A 9,772-nucleotide genomic window follows, 5' to 3' on the forward strand; every position below is an offset into this window, starting at 1 on the left:
ATACCCTGACTCTTTCTCCCTCTTTCCAGAGACATTGAGGTCCAAGCCCCAAAGAGCAGAAATTTGTTGAGGTGTCAATAGGCAGTCAGACAGCAGCATTTTGTGCTATGATGGAGAACAGAGGAGCAAAAGGAAACGGGAAGGACATGGATGTTAGCTTGCAGTAGAGCTTAAACCCATTCCCCAACCCATCCCTTCCCATTGCCAAGATATCCAAACTCCAAATGACAAACGTACTGCCAGGCAGCAACATTATCAAATGTGGCAGCACCTTGTACTGTTGAAGTAGAGACCTGAATGAATGGAAGAAGACACCACCTGTGGGATGAGAGGGAAGTGGTCATTATATAGCACACTACTAACCCTGAGGGAAAGAGTGCAACATCTGGGTGAGGCCAGTTCCTTAGGCATGAAGGTCACTTGGGACAGAGATTCAAGGTATTGAGCTACCAATTACCCAGGGTGGGAGAAGACCAAGACACTCTGAGATTCAATCTCCTGAAAATCAAGAAAAAAAAATCATAAAAAGCAATAGGAAAAATAAAGAAGTATAAAAGGCCTCGGTGAAGAAAACTCAAAGATCTTGGGCTGAATCAAATAAACCAGCAGGGAAGACAATAGAGAAAGGAAGCGTTATCTAATAAATGAATGCAGCAGTAGTACAAATGCTATAAAACAAAAGGAAATGATTCAACGTTTGATGAGGTGGAACTGAAAAACACTGTTACTGTTTAAAGAAGAAATAAGAATAAAAAGAGAAAAATTTGAAAACTGTGGAGCAAAAATAATTTGCAGAAGAGGAAAAAAATTCAATCTGTGATGGAAGCTTTTGTATCAAAGTTAGAAAAGAGAAGATCATGAATGCAAACAAATAGAAATAAAAGAATCCTCACCATTCGATCAAAAACCATGACATCCAAATAAAACAATATCTACATTCAATCAAAACATTGATTTTTGAAGATAGGAGTACAGTCAACCTAAGAAGTATACGTGTCCAAGGAGAAAATAAGAAGCCAAAACAATTGAACAACACAAAGCAAAAAATAATATAAGAAAGGAGTCTGGAACTTCTCAATACAGGAAGCAAAGTGCCAATTGAAAGAATCCATAGATCACTTCCAGGAAAAAAAAAAGGAATAGGACTGGGGAGGGGGCGGAGAAGTCACAAACTCTTACACCAAAAATTGTTAAATTTAACAATTTAATTGAGAAACAAGTTTCATAAGCACCTAGTAGAAATATTTTCAAATACAAAGGAAAGAAAATTTGAGTAACAAGAGTCCATTCTGTATCTGCCAGAAAAAGGAATAAGAATGGGAATGGATGTACTAAAGGAGATGACAAAATACTGTGTTCCAAAGATCAGTGGAGCTCAGGATGGAACCCAGAGTAATCTACCCTGAAAATCTGAGCTTCCCTAAAAAGGAAAAAAAGATGGATGTTTAATAATAGAAATGCATTAAATGTATTCTAAGGGAAAACCACAGGAGCAACATAATAAAAGAATCAGAAATATAGAAGGGGTGAACATCTCAGTGTATTATGTTGTAGAAACTAACCATAGCAATTGCAACACAGTGACAGTCTGCTGAAGTAAGAGACTATTTTATAGTTTTACAGAAAGAGATAGGGATGAAAGACAAAGTCAATTTCAAATGATGATGGATAGATAGACCTGAAATGTGGTGGACAGAACCTGACAGGCCCCTCCTACTACTGAATTAATGTTCCCGTGGGACCAAATTACAGAATGGGAGGGTATGTGGAAAGGAGTAGGAAAGAAGAATAGTAGAGGATTATATCTAATGTGTCCTGCTCAAGTCGAGGGATAGCAGTGAGCTGAAGATGATTCCTATGATTTCTCAGAAAGAAAGAAGCCTGCCTAGGAATAGGTGAGGACATGGGGAAAGGAATTGCAAAGGTATAAGGAAAGAAAGGTCTTGTTTTGGTAGTGGGAGAGGGATGCTGTCGATGGATGCTCCGATAGTTGAAGACAGATATACTATGAAGGGACATGGGGATCTTGTGCTGGATGTCTTGTCTGTCTCCATTTGGTGATGAGATAAGTAAGAACACATGACAAGACTTGTCCTGCCTGGGAGAGTGAAGAATGAAACTGAATACTCTAGTAAATAGGGTATAGACCTAAGGAGGAGATTTTAAGGTAAATTGGGAAGACAGATGATGAAGTGAAGGGTATAAGAAGATAGTCCCAACCAACTCCTTTGTGAACACGGGAGATCCACAGTATTGCAAATTACATTTTTGGACTTTCTCAACGTATTGATCAGATAAACTGATTCTTTTCTCTTTTATATTTGGTCTTTAAAAAAAATACTATTTATTATAAAGGGTGGCTTTCTAAGAGAGGTAAGAAAAAGAATATTAAATGAAACTCTTATCATTAAAGATGACTAATAAAAACTTATTCAAAATACATACATTCTTACAAAATTGGGCAAAGGTGGCAGAATATCCAAGTTTGAGAAGTTGTAAAAGTCTCATGTAATAGAAAGTACTTAAGCTAACGTTAAAAGGTAATGAGATTCTAAGAAACATAGCTGAGGAAAAAATACAAGGAAGGAGGTAAAGGACATTTGGTACATGGTGACAGAGGATGGATGTTGCATATGAAAATCAACAAAAAATCCCCAGTAACTACTTACTACCTAAAGGATCAAATGCACCAGTTTGGCATTTAGAAGTTGTTCACGACATGGTGCCAATCATTTCTAACCTTGATACATTTTGCAAAATTTCATGGTTTCTACTATACACTCAAACTGGCATAAAGACTTTTCTTCCTACCCTGAACCCCACTTCCAATCTCCACGGTTTTTACATCACCTGTCCACTAAGCCTATGTTCAGTACCTCCTCATATCCACTTTTCAGAATTCCTCATTTCCTTTGAGATACATCTCAAACACCATCTTCACTTAAAGAGTTTTGTGATGTTCCAGCCCCTCCTTCTGCTCCTGCCCAAACCAGCAGATCACCTTGTGTGTTTCTTTTGTATATACCTTAGAAATATATGTTGCCTTTATTGAAAGAATTTTAACTACTTGAGGACTAGAACTGTTTCACTTTTTTGTATGCTTAAAAGTGCCAGGCACATACAGTTAAAAAAAGTTCACTGACCAACTGATTGTAGAATGGGTGAAAGAGAGATAAGTGGGAGCTATGTATGAATGGATATTTAGATTGGGATTTGGGATTTGATCTCAGTGGTAAAAGGCAACCTCTGGATTTTTTATTCATTAGTCTGTTTTTGTGATACTGTCAAACCTATGCTTTAGGGATATTGCCCTGAGGGTCTCACTCAGTGGTAGCCAGCAGCACTTGTAGGCTACTTTGGATGTACCCCTGGATTTGCTCCCTCTCTTCCCCCTGCTCTAAGTTCTCAGACTAAGATGGTGCCCAGCCTCAGATTAAACAAAAATGGAAGAAGAAAGTGTTGCTCTTGTCACCGGCAGTGGCTCTAGCATGTGCAAAGTTGGCTTTGCTGGGGATGATGCTCCGTGGACTGTGATCCCCTCTATTGCTGGACACCCAAGACACTAGGATGTCATGATGAGAATGCGGCAGAAGGACAGTTATTTTGGTGATGAAGCCCAGAGCAAGAGAGGTATCATGACTCTGAAATACCCTATTGAACATGACATTGTTACCATCTGGGATGACATGGAGAAAATCTGGCATCATGCCTTCTACCATGACCTTCGTGTACCTCCTGAGGAACACCCTGTTCTGCTTACAGAATCTCCCTTAAACCCTAAGACCAACAGAGAGAAGATGACACGGATCATGTTTGAGAGCTTCAACACGCCAGTCATGTATGTTGCTATTCAGGCTGTGTTGTCTCTGTCTACCTCTGGTCGTACCACTGGTATTGTTATGGACTCTGGTGATGGTGTTACCAACACTGCCCATCTACGAGGGTTATGCCCTTTCCCTGCCATCCTTCATCGGGATTTGGCTGGCCGTGACCTGACAGACTACCTCATGAAGATACTGACAGAAAGAGGGTACAACTTCAGTACCACATCTGAAAAGGAAATGGTTCATGACATAGAGAAGCTGTGCTATGTTGCCGTGGACTTGGAGCAGGAGATGGCCACTGCTGCTTCCTCCTCTTCTCTGGAGAAGAGCTATGAGCTTCCTGATGGCCAAGTGATCATCATTGGCAATGAGAGGTTAGGGTATCCAGAGACCTTCTTCCAGTCATCCTTCCTGTTTGTGGAATCCTGTGGAATTCATGAGACCACTTTCAATTCTATAGTGAAGTGTGATGTTGATATCCGAAAGGATGTATATGCTAACACAATACTGTCTGGTGGTACTACCATGTACCATGGTATTGTGGACAGAATGAAGAAAGAAATCACAGTCTGGGCACCTTGCACAATGAAAATTAAGATCATTGCTCCCCCTGAATATCGGTATTCTGTATGGATTGGTGGCTGTATTCTGGCATCTCTGTCCACCTTCCAGCAGATGTGGAGCAGCAAGCACGAATATGGTGAATCTGGCCCACCGATTGTCCATCGCAAATGCTTCTTAATGGACTGCAAGCAGATGCGTAGCATTTGCTGCATGAGTATTCACAGAGTAAAAATTTGTCCAGGCAAACATACACCTCATGTTAGCCGCATGAAACTGGAACAAGACTTCCTTGAAAAGGAATTTGTTCTTAGGGAAGTTTGTATCTCATATTAGACAAATATCAGCACTTTTTAGATTGTTCAACTGTTACTGATTTGACCTCATATTCAAGTTAACAGTTGTTCCTTTCGTGTACTTTTTAGCTTACCTTGTACATACCTTTGATCTAAACCCTGATACAGGTCATTTTATTTTGACAGGTAAGACTAAGAGTTAAACTTGAATAGAAAATTGAACTGATAATATGGCAATATAGTAGGTGGCTGGTTGACACTCGACAGCTGTACAGTTTAGTTCTATAACGTCACCTCTGGTTGTTCATCTCAAAACTTTGCATTAGCAGTTGGCTTGCTTTCCTCATAACTCCCACCTCTCTGAAATTACTTTAATATGCACGTGTTGGAATATGTTGTATGTGATAAATTTCTGTTTTTGCTTTTCCTGATAGAATTGTTTTAACTCCTCCTTTTTTGTATTGACTTGATGTAGAATAAACTCTCTTCTAGCCCCTCATGTTTAATTTGCTTATATGTTTTGGTGTGTATTTCTTATAAAAGCAGCACATTGTGGGATTTTCTTTTCTTATTCAGTGTCATTTTCCATTTTATTGAAGTGTTTAAGGAATACGAATTTAATGATATAACAGAAAGGTTTGTCAGAAGTGGAGCCAACATGGCAGAGTAGAAGGACAGACCTGTGGAAGCTCTACCCTCACAGCCCACAAAATATCTTTAAAATATTACTCTTAAGAAATTCTAGAGCAGCAGATGCCACAAATTTCCAGGTCAAGACAGCCTGAAATGCAGACAGGAAATGTCTATCACACCAGACTGGGAGGGGAGCACTGCCCAGCCTTGGCCATGCAGCTCAACAGGGACAGGACTGAAGCAGGTTCCAGAGTGGGGAAGTGTGGATGGAAGTTGTGGTTACCACTTTACTCCACCCACAAAGACAGCTTCAAAGGTAAGTGAGAAAGCTCTTTCACCTGGCTAAGAAGGGAGCAAGGTCCTCCCCTAGCCCCAGCACCAGTTGGCCTCAGGTGGTGGCACTGTCCATTTTTGGAACCCTCAGCTTAAAGACCCTGGGGAAACTGAGCTACTGATCTGGATCTCAGCCCTGAGTGGCAGACATGGGATGAGGAGGAGCTCTGACATGGTGGAGCTGGAGGTGGTTGTGGAGAGGGAACCCTACTCACAGATCTTGAGCAGAAAATCTTGTAGTTGCTCACAGAACAGAGCGCAGGACAGGAGAGGAGTAAACTCCTTTCCCTTGATTGTGCCACCATGGAGGAACTGAGAACTTACAGGTCCCTGGAGTATACCCTCCACTTGACAAAGAACTCAAAAGTCAGGTAAGTGGTTGGGGTAATGCACAAAAAAAGAGGGAAAAAGTAAGACTGTAGAAGGTTACTTTATTGGTGAAGAGGTATTTTCCTCCATCCTTTTAGATGACAAAGAAGGAAGCATACCATTAGAGGAAGACATCAAAGTCAATGCTTCTTAATACAAAACCTCGAAAATAAATATTCAGCGTTCTCAGGCCATGGAAGATGTCAAAAGAGAGACCAAGATATTACAAAAGCAAAGCAAAAGAATGAAAAACTAGAAGACAATGTGAAATATTTCATTGGAGATTCAACTGACCTGGAACTAGATCCAGGAGAGACAATTTAAAAATTATAGGGCTATCTGAAAGCCATGATAAAAAGAAGCTAGACATCATCTTTCATGAAATTATCAAGGAAGATTGACCTTATATTCTAGGACCGGAGAGTAAAATAAATATAGAAAGAATCAACCAATCACCTCCTGAAAGAGATCTGAAAAGAAAAACTTCTAGGAATTTTGTAGCCAGATTTCAGAGTTCCCAGGTTAAAGAGAAAATATTGCAAGCAGCCAGAAAGAAACAATCCGAGTATTGTGGAAATACAATCAGAATAATACAAGATCTAGGAGCTTCTACATTAAGGGTTCGAAGGACTTGGAATATGATATTCCAGAGCTCAAAGGAACTAGAATTAAAACCGAGCATCACCCATCGAGCAAAACGGAGTGTAAAACTTCAGGGTAAAATGGCCATTCAATGAAATAGAGGACTTTAAAGCATGCTTGATGAAAAGACCAGAGGTGAATAGAAAATTTGACTTTTAAACACAAGAATCATGAGAAGTATTAAAAGGTAAACAGGAAAGAGAAATCATAAGGGACATAATAAAGTTGAACTGTTTAGATTGCTACATAGAAAGATGATATTTGAAACCAGAAACTTTTCCCAGTATTTGGGTAGTTGGAGGGATTATACACACATATATAGACAGAGGGAACTGGGTGAGTTGGATAGGAAGGGATATATCTAAAAAATAAAATTAAGGGGAGACAGAGGAATATATTGGGAGGAGAAAGGGAGAAATGGAATGGGGCATAAATGGGGCATAAAAGAGGTAAGAAAAAGATTTTTCAATGGAGGGGAAAAGGATGGAGGTGAGAGGGAAAAAGTGAACCTTAGTCTCATCACATTTAACTTAATGAAGGAACAGCATGCACACGTAATTTGGTCTGAAAATGTATCTTACACTACAGGAAAGTAGGGGAGAAGTGGGATGGGATGTAATAGAAGGGAGTGCAAATGGAAGGAGGGAGTAATTAGAAGCAAACGCTTTAGGAGAGGGACAAGGTCGAAAGAGAGAATAGAATAAATGGAGGACAGGAAAGGATGGAGGGAAATGTAGTATTTCACAACATGAGTGTTATGGAAGTCTTTTGCAAAGCTACACATATATAACCCATATTGAATGGCTCGCCTTCTCAGTGAGGATAGAAGGAGGGGGAGGGAGGCAGAGAAGTTGGAGCTCAAAATTTTAGAAATGAATGGTGAGAATGGATTTTATATGCAACTGGGTAATAAGAAATACTGGTAATGTGGTACAGAAATCTATCTTGCCCTACTAGAAAAGATAGAAGATGGGGATAAGGGAAGGAAGGGGTGTTGTAGAAAAGAACGCAGATTGGGGGAAAGGGTAATCAGAATGCAAGGTGTTTTAGGGTGGGGGAGGGGAGAGATAAGGAGCAATTTTGGAACTCAGAATCTTGTGGAAATGAATGTTGAAAACTAAAAATAAATAAATAAATCTACAAAAAAGAGCAAGGCTTGTGTTTTCCCCATTGGTTTATAATATAGTGTACTTCTTGGAATTAGAATATTTTCTTTCTTTTCCTCTTGTAAAGACAAATATTTTTTATTCAGGAAATTTTCCTGACTCTATCTAAAGTGTATTTTATTTTTATAGAATCTCTTCCTATTCATCACAACATTGTTCTTGTTGGGCTTTTCTCCAGTAAACAATATTTTTGAATTTGATTCATTTTTCCTTTAAACTAATTATTTACTATTCTCCTTTTACTTCTGATAAAGAATCAGCTAAAATTATTCTTTTTCGAAGGCTCTACAAAATGTTTTAGTTTTTTTTAAATTTTCTGTGCATTTTTTTCTAAACAAAATCTATTTCACTCCTGTATTTCTTTAATTTCCATCCCTGTTTGTCTACTCTTGACATTTAATCCTTTGAAGAATGAACATACCTTATTTATCCCTTCTTTAACTTCTGAATTTCTTATACAATTAAAGGTTCTAAGGCAGTTGTTTTAGTTTCCTCTTCTGAATAATTTCTACGCCATTCCTAAAACAGAGAATATAGAAATATTATCCCATGGTGAATATATATATACATATGTATGTATATATATATATACTTACTATATATTTGCTATATGTATATTTGTATATATACATATGCATGTATATATATGATGTGTATATATACATATATATATTTCACTGCCTGATAATGCAGTTCGTTATTGCCCCCTACCTTATCCATGATCATTTCCCCCCGTATTCTGCAAGCTACTTTGTTGGCGCAAGTTAACTCACTTCTTTTGGTTGTCAATTGCCTGCCAGATAATTAGGCAGGAAGATTTCTGTGGAGGTATGGCATGCTATACATCAAATCGTTGGGGATTGTGCCACTTTGAAAGCCCCTGTCTCCTATTAAAGAATATCTCTCTCCCCATGGGAACATTTTTCAGAAGGACATTGTTCCACAACTTCATAGAGATTTCACCCTTTCTCTACCCTGTTTTAAAACTTGTCTTTACCACTTCACCCTTTCTCCCTCTTCTTTCTGAGATTTCTTCTTCCCCCACTGACTACTGAGAACCTTACCTGATATTTCACTGAAAAAATAAAGGTCATTCACTGAAAGTTCTTTCCAGCTATTCCCTCCTCCTCATTGCATATCACTCAAATGCCTTTTGCCAATATCTCGTCCTTCAAGCTAGACTCACATAATATCATAATCCTTTTCCTTGTCAAGGCAAACCACTTTACATGCACAAGTGATCTCATTCAAAATCACTTCTCTAACATAGTGTACCCATTATCATCCTCTCTTACTTTCCTCAATCTCATCCAGTCTCCTGTATGTTTTGTTACAGGTTATGACTCCCTACAAGTTTCCCTCATATTAAAAAAATACACATTCCTTCATACATCAATGCCTTTTGCCTGTTTCCCTGCATCTCTCCTTTATTTTGCAGCTAAACTTCTTTAGAAATCATTCTACATTAGAAAAGTCATTCTCCCCTTCCATTCCACCCCACCCCCCTCTCTGATTTTATATCTCTACAGTTCTGGTTGCTGACCTCATTATTCAAACATGTGTTGTCTACGAAGCATTTAATTGCCAAATCCACTGGTGTCTTCTCAATACTCATTCTGGATCTCTCTTCAGCTTTTGACGTTGTCAGTCACCTTCCCTTCCTTGACACTCTGTTCTATCTAGGTTTCCATGACCTTTTCCCTGGTCCTCACCTTACTTATCTGACCATTTCTTCTTAACCTCTCTTCCACAATCCTCACCCAAGTTATTTCCAAACACCTTAGCCATCTCAAAAGACTCTGTCCTGGAACCTCTTCTCTTCACTATGTATTGGATTTATTAGATGATCTCAATTCCCAGTGATGCACTTAGTATGTATAATGCTGATATTTCTCATTTTGACTTATTCAGCGATAACCTTTCTTGTGACATCCAGACTCATGTCTTC

The 9,772-nt window shown here is 38.9% G+C and overlaps 1 pseudogene; it reads left to right on the top strand.

Annotated features, from left to right (window-relative positions):
* The first annotated feature begins 3,443 nt into the window (after positions 1–3,443).
* LOC140522697 (actin, cytoplasmic 2-like) lies at positions 3,444–4,721 on the top strand (annotated as a pseudogene).
* Positions 4,722–9,772: the final 5,051 nt, after the last annotated feature.

This window comes from Notamacropus eugenii, chromosome 2 (assembly GCF_028372415.1).
Source record: "Notamacropus eugenii isolate mMacEug1 chromosome 2, mMacEug1.pri_v2, whole genome shotgun sequence".
NCBI lineage: Eukaryota > Metazoa > Chordata > Mammalia > Diprotodontia > Macropodidae > Notamacropus > Notamacropus eugenii.